This window comes from Hypanus sabinus, chromosome 20, assembly GCF_030144855.1.
Source record: "Hypanus sabinus isolate sHypSab1 chromosome 20, sHypSab1.hap1, whole genome shotgun sequence".
NCBI lineage: Eukaryota > Metazoa > Chordata > Chondrichthyes > Myliobatiformes > Dasyatidae > Hypanus > Hypanus sabinus.
Window position 1 is genome coordinate 45449697 of NC_082725.1, and position 21397 is coordinate 45471093.

General features: G+C 42.7%; 1 protein-coding gene across 1 annotated transcript in view; it reads left to right on the forward strand.

Moving 5' to 3' along the window:
* Window positions 1-309: 309 nt before the first annotated feature.
* elmo1 (engulfment and cell motility 1 (ced-12 homolog, C. elegans)) overlaps window positions 310-21397 on the forward strand; it is a 221969-nt gene continuing 200881 nt past the window's right edge. Inside the window, exons 1-2 of the mRNA XM_059945420.1 lie at window positions 310-373; window positions 14788-15023. The gene's annotated coding sequence lies outside the window, so the exon portion shown is untranslated. The remainder of the gene's footprint in view (window positions 374-14787; window positions 15024-21397) is intronic.

A 21397-nucleotide genomic window follows, 5' to 3' on the forward strand; every position in this document is an offset into this window, starting at 1 on the left:
AATGAGCAGCATCCCTTCAGTGGTACTGTGGGACATTGCTCACACACCTGCTGCAGGATTTCTGGGCCAAATCTGAATCTGAACCCTTCTGACTCAGATAAGACAGTCTGAAGGAGAAGAGTCAGCAGTCAGTGATAAGAAACCCTTTCCATCACATAAAACTATTGCCACATTAATCGATACAAATGTGTGGTTCAGACTCATTTTGTTGTTTATTTTCAGCTTTGAACGTTGTAGTGGAAGTCAATGACTAGTGAGGTTTTGATTCCTAGTTGGAGGGAGTGACCAGCAGGAGGCGTATACAGATGACAGCGGTAGCGAGCGCACGGCCACACTGGGGTTGAGATGGTGGAGAAGGCAGCTGCAATAGGCGGTAGGTCATTGCTTCTTTTAGACCTCTTCAGAGTAAAGCTTTTTAAATTAAAGTCAGCGCCCTCGCTGTGTTTGCGCGGTGAGACAGAACGTCGTTTTTAGTGATGATGGCAAACCAAGAGCGGCGGTGACTAATTTGTAAGCATGTGTGTGTGTTTTTAAATATCTGTTTGAATGGTGCTTTGTGCATTGTCCCCTCGGTGCCCCGGCGGATTCTATCACTAGTTACAGTTGGCAACTGGGCCTCGCGCTTTCTGCCCGCAGCATTTTCCTTTCCTATTCACCAGTTGCGGACAGCCCAAGAGCGACCTTGCAGTCCCTTTCCCGACTCTGATTGTGGTCTCTTGCGGGTGTGCACGGCGGTCACAGGAATCTGAAGGACGGTACATGTAGTGGGAGTGATTGGGCTTTCAGCAGCCAGGCTCTCACAATTGGACTGACTGGAATTGCTACATCTCCACCAAAAGGAATTGGCACAGAGTATCCCTTTATCTGAAACTAAAGTGTACCAGTAAAATGGTGCTGGTGCGGAGGCCCCCTGGCTCGAACCGAGGGGTTCCCCCGAAGTGCGGGTGGGGGTGACTCGGCCTGACCGCATGCCGGTCTGCCGGCGTCGCCGTCCCACCCCAACTTCGGACAGGAGTCCTAGATCGCATCGTTGGAGCGAGCGCCCAGTGGGTGGAGTGGAAAGCATGAGCAGTGTTTGGCCTCGGTTCTGACTTTTAATTTGAGCGGAACTGGCAAAACAGTTCAGAAAGTCCTTTCTTATTTCGGTGTAGCCGGGTCCTTTTGGCTGCCACGCAAATTGCCTTCCAGCTGGGTTACAGGGGATGGAAAGTATGACAGGCCCAGTACTGAAGAATCGGCTTTGTGCTGGAAGGATGTTTTTTTTTTCCCCCTCTTAACTTCAAAGTAATTAATTTGAAGCACATTTCTTTAAGAACTAGAAAGCCAAGCATCTTGCAACCAGACAAAACGTAGACACGAGAGTGTTACCGGTGCATGCATCACCAAGTTACCGCTTACCGATTTGTTTTGATGTCCTAAGCACAGAAAGACTGGTCAGTTTTAAGTGGGCTCGTCATTTATCTCATTCCTTGGGCCGTGATGAAATCTGTTTTATTTTAAGTGAGCCTTTGAAGTGCATTTAGTTTGAAGGGCATTCTACTGATTGGAACAGGGAGGAGTTGAAGTGCAGCCCGTCAGTTTTTGCGGTTGTGCACTCTGGCCTCTTGTGATGTAGTGTAGGCCAAAACAGTTTTGGAAGGGGCTACTACTGTTTGGAAGGGGTTCCCAACCATTTTTATGCCACAGACCGCTACCATTAACTGAGGGTCCTGTGGACCCCAGCATGGCAACTCCCTAGTATGTGACTCTCCATTGAGGGTGGGATTATTTTGAGCGATATTATCACAGTAGTGAGGAAACTGTAAAGCAGAACACCTGTTTCAACATTGATGCACCATCAATAACTCACACTGAGACGTAAGGCGAGATATCGGCTTTTATTGACTGGAAGAAGGAACCAGGAGTGAGTGTCTATCATACAATGTCCTGGAGACTGTCAGGCCTCAGATCTCCTTTATACAGGGGCCTGTGGGAGGAGCCACAGGAGCAGTCAGCAGGGGGCGTGTCCAGACAGGCACAGAGTTCACCACAAACATCACTAGATTAACTTGGACATACTGATGGGGAAAATTAATTAAACATTGCTTCAGTGTTCATTTATTCATACCCACCGCTCATGAAGTTAGAAAAGTTTCCCAAGGGATTTCCCACAGTAATGTGCTCTCTGTTGGCCTTGGAGAGTTGGGACAGCATGTTATCATTCTTCAGCTGGTACTCCTTCAACATCAAGTCTAGACAGTATTCCAGTTGACAATGAAATCAAAATGGCATTCGCCCTGAAAGATGGGCTGATTGCCTGGCACTGTTGGAATGCTGATAATCTGGTCCATGTTTAAAAGCATGGAAGCAGAAGGCTTGTTATTTCATTGGGTATATACACATCGGCGGCACTGGCTTCTGCAAAGGACTGTGGGATGGTATTCCCAGGAAGATTAGAGGTGATTAACTAATCTGGACAGGTCACTTTGTTTGCATGTTTGTCTCAAGGCTCCCAAAGCAGACACCTTATCCTGAGCTGTGTTGTAGCTGAGGTCTCTAGGTGGACAGAGGGAAAGATCCGTGGACGCTCTCTAAAAGACTCCTTTGAGAAATACAACATTCCCACTTAGTCCTGGAAGCGTCTGGCCCGTGACCACCCAAAGCAGAGGAGGACTACTTGGGACTGGCCATGCACTCTGAGTACCGTACACACAAGCCCTGCATCGGTCCTGATAAAGTGGCAGATACGTTGCCCCAGTAGGCATCCATGCGAGAGTCAGCGGTTAATGCATTGGTCTCATTAGCCATCTGAGAACCCACCAAACTGGTGTGGAAGCAAATTATTCATACTACTGCATAAAAAGAGTGCTCATAAAAAGATTGACCAAAGTCACACAAGAAGATAATTGCTCATTTAGGAGGTAATATAGACTGGAATGACTGAGATTAAGGAAGGAAATATGATGGATGGTTGTAGTTGGGAGTTGAATGTCCAAGGTTACACATTGTATCAGAGAGATAGGAAGTTAGGAAGAGGGGGTGGCGTGGTTTTGCTGGTAAAGAAAGATGTGACATAGGATTGGAAGATGTTGAATCCTTGTGGGTTGAGTTAAGATCCTGCGAAGGTAAAAGGACCCTGATGACAGTTATATACAGGCATCCCAACAGTAGCTGAGATGTGGACCACAGATTACAACAGGAAATAGAAAAAGTGTGTCAAAAAGGCAATGTTATGATAGTCATGGGAGATTTCAACATTCAGGTTGATTGGGAAAATCAGGTTGGTAATGGATCTCAAGAGAGTGAGTTTGTTGAATGCCTACGAGATGGCTTTTTAAAGTAGTTTGTTACTGAGCCTACTAGGGGATCAGCAATACTGGATTGGGTGTTATGTAATGAACCAGAGGTGATTGGGGAGCTCAAGGTAAAAAGCCAGTAGGAGGTAATGATCACAATATGATTAAGTTCAGCTTGAAATTTGACAGGGAGAAAGTAAAGTCTGACTTTCAGTGGAGTAAAGGAAATGACAATAGCATGAGAGAGGAGTCGGCCAAAGTAAATTGGAAGGAGATGGTGGCAGGGATGACAGCAGAGTGGCAATGGTGTGAGTTTCTGGGGAAAAATGAGGAAGGTGCAGGATAGATGAATTCCAAAAATGGAGAAGGTACTCAAAAAGCTGAAAGACCTAAGGGTACATAAGTCACCTGGCCCAGATGAACTATACCCGAGGGTTCTGAAAGAGGTAGCAGTAGAGATTGTGGAGGTGTTAGTAATGATCTTTCAAAAATCATTGTCAAGTCAAGTTTATTGTCATTTCAACTATAAACTGCTGGTATAGTTACACAATAAAAACGAATCAACTTTGGACTCTGGCATAGTGCAAATTGCAAATGTCACTCCACTATTTAAGAAAAGAGGAAGGCAGCAGAAAGGAAATTATAGACCAGCTAGCCTGACCTCAGTGATTGGAAAGATGTTGGAGTCAATTGTTAAGGATGAGGTTATGGAGTACTTGGTGACACAGGACAAAATAGGATAAAGTCAGTATCGTTTTCTTAAGTGAAAATCTCACCTGAAAAACCTGTTGGAATTCTTTGAGGAGATTATAAGTAGGATAGGTAAAGGGGATGCAGTGGATGTTGTATATTTGGAGTTCAGGAGGCCTTTGACAAGGTGCCACTCGTGGCTGCTTACCACGTTAAGAGCAATTGGTATCACAGGAAAGTTACTGGCATGGTTAGAGCATTAGCTGATTGGTAGGGGGCAGCAACTGGGAATAAAAGGATCCTTTTCTGGTAGGCTACCAGTGACTTGTGGTGTTCTGCAAGGGTTGGTATTGTGACCACTTTTTATGCTGTAGATCACGGATTTAGATGATGGAATAGATGGCATTGCTGCCAAGTTTGCAGACGATAGGATAATTGGTGGAGTGGCAGGTAGTGTTGAGGAAATGGGTAGGATGCAGAAGGACTTAGATGAGGAGAATTGTCAAGAAAGTGGCAAATGAAATAGTGTTGGAAGTTGCATAGTCATGCAATTTGGGAGTAGAAATAAATGTGCAGACTATTCGGGGAGAAAATCTAAAAATCTGAGGTGCAAAGGGACTTGGGGTCCTTGTGCAGAGCACCTAAAGGTTAACTTGCAGGTCGATTCAGTGGTAAGGAAGGCAAATGCAATGTTAACATTCACTTCAAGAAGTCTTGAATACAAGAGCAGGGATGTGCTACTGAAGCTTTATAAGGCACTGGTGAGGCCTCACCTTGAATATTGTGAACAGTTTTGGCCTCTGGATCTAAGAAAAGATGTGCTGGCATTGGAGAGGGTTCAGAAGAGTTTCACAAGGATGATTCAGAGAATGAAAGGGTTATCCCATGAGGAACATTTGATAGCTCTGGGTCTGTACTCGCTGGAATTCAGAAGGATGAGGGAAGATCTCATTGAAACCTTTTGAAAGCCGTAAACCGAATAGATGTGGAAAGGATGTTTCCCATGGTGGGGGAGTCCAGAACGAGGGGGCACAGCCTCAGGATAGAGGGACGTCAATTTAAAACTGAAATGTAGAGAAATTTCTTTAGCCAGAAGGTGGTGAATTTGTGGAATTTATTACCACAGGCAGCTGTGAAGACCAAGTTGTTGGATGTACTTAAGGTGAAGATTGAATGGTTTTTGATTGGGTATGGCATCAAAAGCTTACAGGGAGGAGCCCGTGGAGTGGGGCTGAGGAAGGAAAAAAAATCAGACATGATTGAATGGTGGAGCATGATCGATGGGCCAGATATCCTAATTCTGCTCCTGTGTCTTGTGGTCTTATAAATATGGACTTTAAGGGTTTAACAGTGCATGAGTGAAATAAATCAGGACTATCCAAGGCCACCTTAGGAGGGGCACAGAGACAAGTGCACTGAGAGGTTTGAGTTTATTAACAAGAATTTTGAAATTGAGAAATCTCTTCACATCTGCTAATCCTTTTTTTTTCAGGTCACTTCAGTTAATTTGTAATTTTAAGAAATGTGTTTTTCTTTCACTTAGCTTTTCTCCCTGAAGCCATTCCTGAGGTCTGTGAGCCAAGATGTGTACTTCGGTGGTGCTTAGTATCGTGGGCCAAATTTGCTTGTAGATGTCAGCATGTTTGCTTGAATACAGAAGTCTGTGTTGGCTAGCTCTCATCAAGGATTTCCTGGCTGCCCTCCGATGTTACGTTCTCCCTCGAAGTCTGGTGCAAAGCACAAGCTTGCTGTATTCAGCAATATGTAGGGTGGGAAATCTGCACGGTGGGCTTCAACCAGGCTATATTTCTGTTGATTTAAATAGAGGAGACTTGTTCTAAGGATTAAGTTTCAGGTAACTTTTTAACTGCGACAGCTTAATTATCTAACTTAATTTTCAGATTCTTTTGACTTTAATCTAGTTTTTAATAGATTTTGGTTGTTCCTGATGGTCAAAGAGATTTAAAGTTCAAGACTCTTGACAGCTGGCAAAACTGTGGATGATTGTGTAAGCTTTTACAACTTCTTTATGAGCTGGTCTGGTTCTGTGATGCTCTTGTCAAGTGGAGTGTCGCTGTTTTGAATCCTAATTTTGTCAGTTACACGTTACTGGATCTGCTGAAGTTAAAGCTGAATTTTTGTGTGGGTGCTGGCGGTGAGCAGTTATGGGCCAGTAGTTAGTTACTTCTCAGTGCCTTCATATCGTGAAATTGAGAAGTTTAATTAAGTCCCTGTGTACTCTTGCAAGATTCCAGTCACTATTTCAAAGATCAGGAGGTTCAATACCTCACCAGAGCATTATAATAGTTTCTGGTGGTGATGGTAATGGAACCTTGCTCTGTTCACATTGATTTTCACTGTTGCCACAGTTCTAGGATGTCTTAGAGGCAAAAGCACTTGGGTTAGCTAAGGTCCTTAAAAGCAGTCCACTAATGAAAATAAAGCACAATCCTAAATAGTAAGAGATTAGAATTTTCTTTGTTTTGTGCAAGGGCCTTCTGACCAATCATGAGGAGCAGATCTGTAGCTAACAGTTGTGGCAGCCCCACCTTCTTTGTTTATGCCATTACTCATTTGAATATGACCTGTGATGCGGAGACCTTGCCCCAGCAGTACTCCGTGACAACGCATCAGAATCAGGTTTAATCTCACCAGCATACGTCGTGAAACTTTATGGTAGCAGTACAATGAAATACATAATAAATATAGAGGAGAAAAACTGAATTACAGTAAGTATATTTGTCTATTAAATAGTTAAGTTAAAATAAGTACTGCAAAAAATAGATATAAAAATGTAGTGAGGTAGTCCTGATGTCCTGGTTAAGGGTCTCGGCCCGAAACATCAACTCTTTTCCATAGATGCTGCCTGGCCTGCTGAGTTCCTCCAGCATTTTGTGTGTGTTGCTTGGTTTCCAGCACCTGCAGATTTTCTCCCATTAGTGAGGCAGTGTTCAGGGGTTCAATGTCCATTTAGAAATTGGATGGCAGAGGGGAAGAAGCTGTTCCTAAATCAGTGAGTGGGTGCATTCAGGCAGTGAGAAGAGGGCACATCCAGGATGACTGGAGTCCTTAATGATGGATGCCTCCTTCCTAAGACACTCCTCCTTGAAGACGTCTTGGATACTACAGACGCTGGCACCCATGATGGAGTTGACTAATCTTACAAGTTTCTGCAACTTCGATCTTGCACAGTAGCGCCGTCATAGTGATGCAGCCAGTCAGAATGCTCTCCGAGGTCAAATTTGAAGAAGTTTTTGATATTTTACTAACATCGCCATGATGGGGCTTTCATTCCTATGTCAAAATTTTAATTACATTTTAAAGCAATTTAAAATAAATACCATCTCTATGGTGTGAAAAGAAGCTGGTACCAGTAAATTGACCTCTTCTAAAGGTCAGCTGGCTTCCCCTAGGGATAGAAATGTGTCCGTATTGCATAATCCACGTTAAATTTGTTTCGGGTCCTATTCTAACATACTGAGTCTCACTTCCTGTCTGCATTGCACATGCCAGCTATTCAGTAGTATCAAGCTACAAGTCTACTCTCCCGAGCTCAAAGGATGGTCATTAAATATAATCCTCTGTTCTGTGAATAAATAAAAGTAATTAGATGTTACTGAGCGGTGGAAGGTTCCTCTGAGTCTGTTCTGAATGTGCACAGGAGGTTTACAGTAACAGGTGCAGGAGTATGTGTCAGTACTTGTCCCCATATAGAGCCACTTGCCTAAGTTAAAACCTGCAGTTTTATTCAAGTGCATGCACCTGCAATAGGCAAGCAGCCATAAACTTGATTTTGCATGAAGGTTTCTCGGTATTGTAAAAGAAGAGATTGGTATGTTTGTTTCACTGAGTTTTCGCACTCAGTTCTGAGTTACTCAACAATAGAATTAGGGCTAAGGAAATGAACAGCAATTTTTTTGGGGGTGGGGTCTTTTTTGTGAATTTCTTTCACTAGCCTCTCAGGTTAGAACCACTTCTGGTCTACAGTATGCCTGCTGCACTGTTCACACTTCTGATTGGTGTAGGAAATAGTGTGGGAGGGTGTGTTGCTCTATTTTGGAAGCAAAGCCAGGAGTTACTGGCTTTAACTATTTGTGTACTGAATTGAATTTGCACTGAATGCTTTCTGAGGAATAAATGGCAGTGCCGTTTGGTGATGGGAACAATTAGAGAGAGAACCTATTGTTTGCTTCTGTGAACAGAGATCTGGTATGAGTAGGCCTCTTTAGATTCTGGCATTGCTTGCTGTCATTCCATTCAGTTTGTGGATGGAGAACGGTGATAGCCAAGCTGAACTACAAAGGCATCATTAGAAAGGCCATGCTGACTGCAGGACAGGTTAGTGTTATTGAAGTACCCCAATAGTCTTTCCCATCAGGTAGACCAATAGTCTACCCAGGTGTTGCTCCTTCAACCTGAGTGTGACCTCATCACAGGAGTAGAGGAGGCCATGGACTGACATATCGGAATGGGAAGTAGAATTAAAATGGGTGGCCACTGGGCAATCCCGTGTTTTCTGGTGACGGAGCAGGTGCTCGGCGAAGTGGTCGCCCAATCTGCACCGGGTCTCACGGGCATACAAGTGGTTACACCGGGAGTACCAGATACAGTAGATGACCCCCAATAGACTTACAGGTGACGTGTTGCCTCACCTGGAAGGACTGTTTGGGGCCCTGAATGGTAGTGAAGGGGGAGGTGTAGGGGCAAGTGTAGCACTTGTTCTGCTTGCAAGGATAAGTGTCAGGAGGGATGAATGGACAAGGGAGTCACGTAGGGAGCGATCCCTGCGGAAAACAGAAAGTGGGGTGGGGTTGTTGGAAGAATGTGCTTGATAGTGGGACCCTGTTGGGGATGGCGGAAGTCACAGAGAATTATGTACTGGATGCGGAGGTTGGTTTGGTGGTCGGTGAGGACAAGAGGAACCCTATCCCTGGTAGGGTGGCAGGAGGATGAGGTGAGAGCAGATGTGTGTGAAATGGAAAAGATGCGACTGAGGACATAGTTGATGGTGGAGGCAGGGAAGCCCCCTTCTTTGAAAAAGGAGGACATCTCCTTCATTCTGGGATGAAAAGTCTCATCCTGAGAGCAGATATGGCGGAGATGGAGGAATTGCGAGGAGGGGATAGCATTTTTACAAGTAACATGGTGAGAATAGGTATAATTGAGGTAGCAGTGAGAGACCATTGGTTTATAATAAGAGATCAGTAGATATGCTATCTTTAGCGATAGACAGGGAGATCGCAAAAAGGGAGGGAGGTGTCCTTCTTTCATTGTGGTGACATTTATGTAGCACTTTCTTACCTTTTTTGACTCTAAGCAATGTTCCAACTGAGGTGGATCAAAACAAATTTGTTAGCAAAGTACATATATGTTACCATATACAACCCTGAGATTGATTTTCTTGCAGGCAATCGCAATAAATACAAGAAACACAATAGATTAATTGAAAGAACAATATGGACAAACAACCAATGTGCTAAATACATCAAACTATGCAAATACAAAAAGGAAGAAAATACAGTAAATAATAAATATCAGGAGCACAAGGTGAAGTAGTCTTGAAAGCGAGTCCTCAAGTTGTGGGATCAGTTTAGTGATGGAGTGGGTGAAGTTATTCCCTTTGGTTCAAGAGCTTGATGGTTGAGGGGTAGTAACTGTCCTTGAACCTGGTGGTGAGACTGGTTACTGACTCCTCCACACTTGATCCACCAATGAGATCTGGCTCATGGACCTCCAGTTTCCTCTTCCTGAAGACAATAATCTGCACCTTGAGCTTACTGACGTTGAGTGGGAGGTTGTTGTTGTGGCACCACTCAACAAGATTTCCCTCCTGCATACCGATTATTTATGTATTTATTGAGATACGGTGTGGAGTAGGCCCTTCTGGCCCTTTGAACCGCACTGCCGAGCAAAAACAAGTTAACCCTACCCTAATCATGGGACAATTTACCATGACCAATTAACCTACCAACTGCTACTCTTTGGACTGTGGGAGCACTTGGAGGAAACCCACGCAGTCATGCGGAGAGCATGCGAACTCCTTGCACGCGGCGGCGGCAAATGGGTTTCTGGTACCGTAAAGCATTGTGCTAACCACTACTGTTCCAACTCCCCCCCTGTGATTCACCTTTGATTTGGTGGACAGCTAAGTAACTAATGGACTCGGGCTAAAGCAGTGATGGTGCTGAATTTGAAAAGGCATATTCCTCAATTTTTATTTCATCCATTTGAAAAATTGTTGGCCTTGTGTTGGCTATCTACGGCTGGATTTTTATTTTAATCAACAAACTTTTAAAGAGGATAAACTTTCCTAAAAATTGAGGAGTGGGAGTGGTGGTCAGTGAATGAAAAATTGTTAGTGAAATCAAGTTACTATGGTGTAGTATCAAATATTGTATCAACACTGTCTCATTCCTAATACAGATAGCATGAATTGGTATTGGTTTATAATTGTCGCGTGTATCCAGATACAATGAAAAGTTTGTCTTGTATATTGTTTATACAGAACAAACCATTGCTCAATGCATTGAGCTAAGACAATAACAATGAGGAGGAAAAGAGTGTAAAAGCTACTCCGTGCAAGATCACCGTGATGATGATGCTCAAGAGTGTGATAACAGTGGGATAGAAGCTGTCCTTGAGCCTGGTGGTGGGTGCTTTCAGACTGCTGTATCTTCTGCCTGATGAGAGAGGGGAGAAGAGAGAATGTGTGGGGAGGGTGAGGTCTTTGATTATGCTGGCTACTGTACTAAGCACTGTGAAGTATAGACAGAGTCCACAGAGGGGAGGCTGGTTCCTGTGACGTGCTGAGCTGTGCCCACAACCCTCTGCAGTTTCTTGCGGACACGTGCAGACAGGTGTCATACCAAACCGTCATGCATCCAGACAGGCAGCTTGTTAGGGTGCATCGATAAAGATTGGTAAGAGTCAATAAGGACATGCCAAATTTCTTTAGCCCCCTGAGGAAGTAGGTGCGTTGGTGAGCTTTTGTGACCATGATATCAATGTGGTTGGACCTGGGCAGGCTATTGGTGATGTTCACTCCTCGGAACTTGAAGCTCTCATCCTCAACAGCATTGATGTGGACGAGAGCAGGTGCACTGTCCTCCTTTCTGACATCAGTGACTAGCTCTTTTGTTGATGTTGAGGGGAATGTTGTCATGACACCATGTCACTAAACTCTCCAGACTGCACACTGTATTCTGACTCATCACTATCTGAGATTAATCCATCTGCAGACTTGTTGGTGGAGTTGGGGCAGAGTCTGGCCACGCAGTGTGAGTGTACACAGAGTAGAACAAGGAGCTGAGAAACCAACCATGTGGAGTGCCAGTGTTGAGAATAATCATAGCAGAGGTGTTGCTGACTGTGGTCTGTTGGTCAGAAAGTCAAGGATTTGACTGCAGAGGGAGGCATGTTCTCACAGTGCTTTACAGGCAGTCCCTGAGTTACGAAGTCTGACTTACGGACAGCTCGTTCTTACGAACCGAGGAAGGAGAACACCGTTTGCCATTTTAAGTCAGATTGCGACGCCTTCTACCATTTTAAGTTGGATCGCGACGCTGTCCGCCATTTTAAGTCGTTGCCGTTGACACTGTGTTGAGTGTTTATCTTTGTATTTGGCTTAAATTTTTCTTAATAAGATTCACCCTGACCCCGCCCCCCTCCATTCCAGTCGGCTGGTGGCGCAGTGAGATCAGCGCTGAGCTGAAGAACGGAGGTTCGTGAGTTCGATCCAGTGTCAGACCGCTCCCGTGCCTGGTTGATTTTGAGCTCGCAACCGACCTCAGCCACCTCCAGTTTAAATTCCCATGTGGAATATTGTGGAGGATCAAATACCCAAACCCAGCACAGCCCCCACTTGTCCCATTTAGCCTGCCTCAGTGCGGTGGTCCTTCGGACCCAGAGGACCTCGGGAGCCAGCGGAGCTTGGGATCCGCCGCCCGCAGTGTTTCTGTTCCACTGATGGGAAGCGATCACGATTGAAATTAAAGTGGAAGTAATAAGGCGTTTGGAAAGAGGTGAAATGCCATCGGTCATTGGAAAAGCGTTAGGCTACAGTCGGTCAACGATCAGAACAGTTATAAAGGATAAAGTGAGAATTATGGAGCATTGGAAAGGCCCTGCCCCGATGAAAGCTACCATTATTACTAAGCAACGCAGTGGTTTAATTATTGGAATACATATGTTTCTTAAGTGTTTCATATGCATAGAAAGGTAAAATATATACTATATACTAAGACAAACGTTTGACTGACACTAAATAATACCGGATGTACTTGTTCCGACTTCTGTACAAATCCGACTTAGACAGTTTCAGGAACGGAACTCGTACGTAACCCGGGGACTACCTGTACTTCATTACTGCGAATTTTCACTAGTCCAAACAGTTGAGGTCGATATTTAGCCCTCACCTTTTATGAAGTCGTAATTATCTTGCACTGCTCGTCATTCCTTGATCTTCCATAACTAGGTAAGTGGAACTGAAAGTGTTTTTTTTAAACCATGTAACTATATAATCCCATTCAAAATAAACATTCTCCTTTTTGTATCACTGCAAATCACTTCCAAATTAAAGGGCAGAGTGGCCACTTGTCTCACCCTATGGACCATTCACACCCATGGCATTCTGGTAAATCCTTGCTGATAAAATAAACTACAATTATTCTCTTTCATTTCATCTCATTTAAATTTCTTATTAAATTTTTAATGACAAATGTTCTGAATTTATTGCCATTTCATTCCCATGCCAGCTGCTAATCTTCAGTAGGGGGAGGCATGAGAGTGTAGTGGTTAGTGTAATGTTATTAATGGTGTCAGCGACCTGGGTTGAAAAGGCTGAAAAGACCTGAACAGATTAGATATGTCAAAGTTATTTCCCATAGTAGGGGAGTCTAGGACAAGTGGGCATGACTTCAGGATTGAAGGACGTCCATTTAGAACAGGGATGTGGAGAAATTACTTCAGTCAGTGGGTGGTAAATCTGTGGAATTTATTGCCATGAGCAGCTGTGGAGGCCAAGTCTTTGGGTGTATTTAAGGCAGAGATAGATAGGGTCTTGACTGGCCAGGGCATCAAAGGGTATGGAGAGAAGGCAGGGGAGTGGGGATGACTGGAAGAATTGGATCAGCCCATGACTGAATGGCGGAGCAGACTTGATGGGCCCAATAGCCTACTTCTGCTCCTTTATCTTGTAGTCGTATGGGTTCATTTCCGCCACTGTCTGTAAGGTAATTTGTATGTTTTCCCCGAGACCACATAGGTTTAGTCCAGTTAACCTCCCACACTCCAAAGATGGATGGGTTGATTAGTTACAAGGGTGCAATTGGGCCATGTGGCCTGGAAAGGCTGTATCTATAAATAAATAAAGAAATATTTTTCTCTATTCCTCCACTCTTCAGTATTGGAAACTGAATTAGTTCAGCAATGACCTCAATAGGAAGAATTTTGAGATCCTTATTAGCTGCGATATGCCTTTTTCCTGTTTGTCGACAACTACGGTATTGGTGGTTCCAGAAAGTGGTCAACTGATATCATAGGACAATCTAGCTAGACTGTGCACAGAGATCATAGCACTTTGGACATATTCTAAAAGAACTTAAATCAAGCCAGACATAAAGCACCTGTTTTGAAGATCTTGTCTGTTGTCTTAAACCATGAATAAGCTGATCTGATGGCTAATGGGTACTTAAGGTCGCTGGCTTGAGAAATCAAGTTCATGTACATCATCAGTATGATTTTTCAGATCATAAATTAGTGAAGAGGAAAACTTGTACATTGTGCTTGTCTAGTTAACTTACAGGTAGCATTGATACCATTTAAGTTGTTCAAAGTGCATCTTGCCCAGCAACATTTAAATTCAGTGTTCCTTTCCTGCAGCTCTTGGGGCTTGGGAAAGGGAGTTGAAGCAAACAGAATTCCATCCTATTCTGAAATGAGCAAAAAAAATGTATTATTCGCAGTGGCTTCTGCCTCTTCCTTCTAGTCCTGATGATGCTCTCGGCCCAAAACATTGACCGTTTATTTCCCTCCATAGATGCTGCCTGACCTGCTGAGTTCCTCCAGCATTTTGTGTGTGTTGCTCAAAATTTTTAGCAACTGCAAAATCTCCCACTTTCTTCTCCCCATGCTGAACTTCCAGATCATGAAGTGGTTGGGTGTTAAATGCATGGGTGGCTTCTTCCTGTTTTGCAGAAGCAAGCTGTCCAACACTGAGGTGATGGCACCATCATTAAGCTTGTCTTAGTTTTCCTCTGCAATTTACAATTTAGCTGGGGGGGTGGGGGAGAGACACGGAAAATCACTAGATGATATCAAAAATCAAAAATTGGGAATGCATTTTTCACATCCCTTCTCTATGAGTGTCAGGGTTAATGGTAATTGTAATCCACAAGCCTAAGCTTTGCATTACCCATTGAACCTTCCTATTGAAAATTGTTTGGGGTGAATTAGATACTTTTTCTCTGAACAGTAACTTGTTCTGTAAGCCTGCAGTGTTATCTCCTTCCTGACAAGTATTTGACCGAAGAGTGCCATCTCTACAAAAGTACATCCAGTTATTTTATAGGGTAGTTGTCAATATCTGATGAACTCTGTGAGTTTATAGCTGTAAAATGAATGGTCTCATTAATTTTGTACAAAGTCAGATTAAGATAAAACATTTGCCTCCAAGACTCAAAGATGACAAGGAGTTGCTTTCAGAATTATGCCAAACCAACAAGGTGTGTAGAATTATTACCAAATTTGCTGAACTGCAAACATTTGATTAATCAGCATTGTAAATTTGTATGGAGCTCTGAAATATTTTGTTTTTTGATTTCAGAAATTCTTGGTTCACCTGCTTGAAACTGGGATTTGTGGTTTTTGCCCCATTGCTGCGGATGCATCACGCCTGTACTCTGTTGAATTGTACAGCTTCCTTTGAAGAGTGCAGTGATGTAAATCCTACTTCCTTTTCAAATTGCTGCAGTCGTTAGCTTCGTGCCGCGGCAGCTTCTTGAATTTCTGTGGTGGAACGAGAAGTTAAGCGGTCTTTTGTTTTTAACTGGACATGAAATCGTAAGTTATTTAAAGGATGATCTGCGCTGTGCAAACTGATGGCCAGTGTGCCTGGGTTGTTGGGATCTGCCTTAAGTTTTCTGCACTTTATTTGGAGTTGTGGAGAATGGGTTTGCTACAGGATTTCCTGGTGTAGTTACTTCATAGACACACTTCATTTCCACCATTAAGACGATGCTGCTCTTGAATGTAAAAGGGTGGGGTTATTCCTTCCACAGAAGCATGTTGTAATTATAACTTAAAATGGTCTCCAAAGATCTACCGAGTGCATTTTGGGAGTATCCAGTGCACAATTAAGTTTGTAATGACTGGGAGAAATGAAAGTATTGAGAAGAACATAAGAATAGTAATTTATTAATTCCCCAAAGCAGCAGTCAGTTTAATCAAGAAAACCAGCTCTGGTTGGCTATTTTCATAAGTGGAATTAATAATTTTATTACTTTTAAATGCTTGGAAAGTTGCATTAAGGTATCGGGCAACAAATATTGCAGTCTTATCAAATCCTGAATTATTAGGCCTCAAATGGTAAGTGTCACATCAAAATGAGATTAAAATGTTACTGCTACACTATGTATAACTAGATAAAATGACTTTTGTTTGAATTTGCTGAATATGTGCCTTGTGTGCATGTAACATGAAGGATCACTGCAATGATGGTTCTTTATTTCAAATTTTGGGGAGTTTCCTCTGTTATCTCCCTCATAAACTGGGCCAATGGCAACCTTCTATGTTGATCTTGTAAATAATGTCAGAATCAGTCATGTGTTGTCACTACATTAATGCATAAATGTTTAGTCAGCTTTCTTTGCTAACAGATTTAGAGGTTCTGTCCTCAAGAGTTTTGGTTCCCTTCAGCATAAATTAAGTAGGAACTAGAAGTTACATCAGTAAAGTTAAAATTATCGCAAGCCGACCTCTAAGTCAGACTTAACTAAACATTCCAAATAGTTTCCTGTCTTCAGATGAGAAGAATTTTTTTAAATTGAGTGATCTATCTGTGACTTTCTTCGGTAACGCTAGGTATTATTGATAGCTTCCTGTCCAAACATTCAGCTTGCAGCACCACAGAGACATGCAACCATAAAACACCAAAACGCGGCAAAACTAGGCTAACGCAGAAAATGCTTAGCAGTTGGTGCGGACAGTTTCTAGTCCTTATCAAGATCAGTAACAGAATCAAAATGTAATTCTTCAAGTTATTTTATAACATAAATGGAGAAGATTGAAAAGGAAATAAAAGGCATTTGTTGAAGCATTACACTGTGCACCCCTCACTGTTGAAAATTTAAAAAATGTACTCATTCACAGGATGTTGACTTCACTTCTGAAGGTTAACTGTTACTGCCCTTCCCATTTAACCTTGAGCATGTGCTGGTGAGCTGCCAACATGGACTCTAAATGACTGTTGCCCTTCCACATCACTACTAAATCGGCTGTTCCAAAATGTTGACCCAGCTACAAGGAATGGTGTGTGTTGTATCTACTCGTGATGGGGGAGTGGGGTAAGATCTTGCATGTTGTGTTATGCCCACGTGCGTGCTGGGTGTTAAAGGCCCAAAAAAAAAGGCTTTGTTAGTTTGCTGCAGTGCAAGTTGAAGATGGTGTGGCCTGCAGGCATTGTTTACCACCCGTGAGGAAGTAACAGTTTAGGCTTGGCAGCTGGACTGCCGATCGAGTCACTACTGATCTGAGGCAGAGCTTCACGACTGCTGTTGGAGCTGCACTTACCTGGGCAAGAGGAGAGTATTCCATCGCGTTTGAGACTTGTGTGGGAGTAGGCTGCGAAAGGCAAGTCGTCCACCGGGGAACTCGCGGCCTGAGACTTGCTTTGGAGAACGTTGTGAAAACATTACCCTGTGAATCAGACAGGAAAAGGGAATCCAGCTCCTCAAACACACCTTCGTTAGAAAAAAATCCTGTAATGGCGCAAAACATGATTTCCTTTTCAGAAATCCATTTTGCTAGTTCCTGATTGCTTTGACTCTTTGTGTCCTATTCCGACATATTAAATAATAGTTTCTAATCCTTTCCTTGTGACAGGTTAAGTAACTGTCTGGTGATGTGCTGGTTTCTGCTTTCCTCAAGTTTTCAATAAAAGATTTGTGCTTGCTATTTTTCAACCTAGTGGAATCTATGCAGACCTGTGGAAGTTCAGGGAATTAAAATAATCATTTGAAAATTGGGAAAATTAAAACAATTATCATCTATCCTGCTAGCCTCCTCTTCAAGATCCTGGGATGAAATCCATCTGGGTTCAGAGATTGGCCCACAGCTCCAACAGTTTGCTCACTACCACTTCCCTGATTATGAATTTCTCACCTTCTCTTTCATCTGAAAAGCTTTACATCTCCTCTTGGATGTATCTTCTGTAGTGAAAGTTGGGTGGCATGCGTGTGCGGCAGGTAGTGCCACTGCCTCCAAGCTCCAGCATTGTCTTTGTGGAGCTTCTATAACATGGGTTTCCCTTGAATTGTATGTGTTCCTCCTTTGGTACTCTTGTTTCCTGTCATATCTCTGAAATATATTGATTAAATGATCTTTTAGTGTAGATGGTTGACAGGAGATTCAGAACGTGCGAGGTGGAATGTGTCAAATGCATTTTCCCAAATATCTCCTGCAGCTATAAACTGGAGCTAAAATGATTAATCTGCAGCTAACCAGTCATGTTTGTGTTGGTTAGGAATGACTGGCCAGCGTACAATTTCCCCCTGATATTCTGGGGAACAGGTTAATGGACCATGGGCTGGAACAGAAGAAAAACATACTTATTAGAAAAGAATAATGGTACTAAGCATCGATACACCTGCGGGGCCTGATATTTTCCACTGCAGGGTTTGAGAGAGCTAGCTGAGGCATTTGCTGCTGTTTTAGTAACAAACTTTCAAGTTATGAAAATCTAAAAAGAACTGTTGATGCTGGAAATCTGAAACAAGAACAAAAGTTGCTGGAAATACTCAACAGATGAACTAAACATTGTTCTTCAAAGATGCTGCCTGACTGCCTAGTGTTTATAGGCTTTTTTTCCCCAGCCATAATGGAATGGCAGAGCAGACTCGATGGGCTGAATGGCCTAATTCTGTGGGGGTGGGTTTGGGGATTGTAGCTCTTACAGATTGGAAAATATCAATTTGATAGCATTGTTTAGTTAAAACAAAGATAAAGCAGGAGATAGAACATCTCTTATGGTTTAGTAACAATTATGAACATTTTATTGGAATTATAATTAAGGATAGGGTAGCAGAGCATATGAGAGGTCTGAATTGATCTGAAATTGATTTTGTAAAGGCTTTGTCTGGTCTGAAATTCTTATTGATATAGGCCTATCTGGAGAAGTATCTTTTTCCCAGGGTTAAAATATCTAATACCAGAGGGCATGCATTGACGGTGAGAGGGGATAGATTCAATGGGGATCTGAGGGGTAATTTTTTTTTTTTAACTCGGAGAGTGGTGGATGCCAGGAATATGATGCCTGACATGGTGGCAGAGGCAAATACATGAGAGACTTTTAAGAGATGTTTAGATAGGCACAGGGATGTGAGGAAAATGGAGGGATGCGGACATGGTGTAGGTAGGAGGGTATAGTGTTTGAATGTTTTTGATTTGCTGGTTCAGCACAACATTGTGGGCCGAATGGCCTGACACTGGGCGGTTCTCCTCTTTGTTCTATGCAGGGTGCACATGGACTGCAAGTGACAATCGGTAAGGTGCTGTGTATGAGACTTCACTAAAGTTAAAGCTCGTAAGACATGGTTGACCTGATGGGAATTGGAAAGGACTGATTAGTGATGTCTTGGTTTGAGTCTCAGCCTCTTTGTTTTGTTAACTGAGTGGCAGAATGGTATTAAGAAAAAAATCTTGCTAAAGATGTATTTTGTCATAGAAAAGTACAGCACAAAAACAACCTACTCCCATCAATCTGCACCAGGTCCGTAGCCCTCCATACCCGTACCATCTGTAACCCTCCATACCCTTACCATCCATGTACCTATCCAAACCTCTAAAATGTTGAAGTCAAGCTCACATGCACCACTTGCGCTGGCAGCTCATACCGCACTCTTACGAACCTCTGAGTGAAGAAGTTTCCCCTCCTGTTCCTCTTACGCTTTTCCCCTTTCATCCTAAACCTCTAGTCGCAGTCCCACCCAATCTCAAACTTTGGTTAAACTGCATCTGGAATAAAAAGCCATAAAACCCCATTAATCCTGCAGAGTCAGGGTTTTGGTGGTTTGACCAGCCAGGTTTTCTGGACCATATAACCATATAACAATTACAGCATGGAAAGAGGCCATCTTGGCCCTTCTAGTCCATGCCGAACGCTTACTCTCACCTAGTCCCACTGACCCGCACTCAGCCCATAACCTTTCATTCCTTTCCTGTTCCATGTACCTATCCAATTTTACTTTAAATGGCGATACCGAACCTGCCTCTACCACTTCTACTGGAAGCTCGTTCTATACAGCTCCCACTCGCTGAGTAAAGAAATTCCCCCTTGTGTTACCCTTAAACTTTTGACCCCTAACTCTCAACTCATGTTCTCTTGTTTGAATCTCCACAGTTGGAGTTTACTCCAGCATACTTTTAATTTTTTTTTTAAAAGATGCTACACGCAGCAGCCCGTGAATTTTCCAGTGATTTTAACAAGAGCATCGGTAAATTTCAAGTGAGCATTGGGATGAGGCACTGCAAGCTTAGTAGTTCAGTGCATGGTACTTTTAGTAAGGAGCAGTGCAAAATTGGAGAAGCTGCAAATTTCATAGATGAGCTGCAATCATTTATCTGCAAAAATGCCACCAATTTCAGGACCTCTGCCATGACTAAATGAGGAAGATGCAGACTTCCTAACGAGTTTGTAATGATGAATGTTTCACTATTCTCTGCTGTTGGACGGTGTATGGAATCTAGTAGAAGAGCATGAATTTACTGGCATTTCTCAGCATTTAAGCTGGGAGATCTGACAGATCGTGTGCTATTGGACTCGTGGTTTCATCACTGGCAGGGAAGAAGATAGGAATGTGGTAACTTAGTGGTAAGTTTGCAGTTATCTTTTTAAATTTGTAGTTTTATTTTCTATTTTAATTGTGAGTTTAAAGTATTAACTTGTTAATACTAATATCAGAGATACTGAGATGGGTAAGATGGGGTTAACGTTCTGCTATCTGTCAAAAACTTTCCTCCATGGGCCTTGTTCTGATCCAGAGGGTTTGTGTGAGGCTTTAGCATCGCACAGAACCTCATTGGTTAGGTTGAGGAGACTTTTTCCCCCACTAAGTTCGTTCGGAGTATGTGTCAAGTAAATGAGGTGCCTTGGCATTAAGTGTGGATGGTGGGCTACTCTTGTCTAAACCTGTGTTATTTAATCTTGTTCTGTGCTCTGTGGTGTAGGTTAAGAAGATTTTTAGGTCTTAATTGTAAAGGTATGCAGGTGGAAACATTTCTGACCAGTGGGGAAGCATGGTGTGGGCAGAAATTAGAGACAGAAATAAAATGTTGGAAATTTTCAGATTGCAGTGCCTTTTGATGTAGGTGTCATGTTTAATGTGAATGACTTTTATAAATTAGGAGATGAGCAAACTCTCTCCAACAAAATACAGTGGCTGCTAACTCGATTAATCTAACTTTGATAGATTTTTTGCTAGTTAGTAATAGCGGGAGAATTGCAACTGGGGTAATCAAGTTGTTGAGCTTTAATATGTTACAACAGGATTAATAGATTGAACAGTATCTCTGCACTCTGTCCTTTTTTAGAATTGGGTACAATATGAATATAAGTATAAAAGGGTGAATGTAGAGCTTGCATTCCTGGCTTCAATATGGTTTGAACTTTTAATGAGGGGTGACTGCGGATAAAGGAAGTAATACCAGCCAGAAGTCAGTGGAGCTTAGTGAAGGGCAGCAGACCCTGATGGCAATAAGAGAAAATGGCGTGGCTCTGAATGCGATGTGGAAGATTGCATCAGCAGAGTGGATGGTGACCAATGCAAATTTTCATTCTACAATGGAACACAAGGTAGACTGTTTACTCCGGCATGAGTAGTGAATAACCTTCTAAATCCTTTGACGCTGGATTAAAAATTCATAATCATTAATGAATGCAATGTACCCCACTTAATCTAATTAGCAGCAGGGTAGACGAGTTCACCCTGTTTCAGCCTATCATTGGAAGTTAAAGATTATAGAGAATTGCAAATGAGCTGATTAAATAGATGAGCTTTGATATGATACAATAGGGTTAATAAACTGAATTGCCTGTTCTCATACCTATATTTTTATTCCTTGTGTGGATCCTAGCTGATATATAGGCATTAAATGCTGGTCCTCCCATTTTAGGGGTAGCGTGGCAGTGTAGTGGTCGACATAATGGTATACAGTGCAGG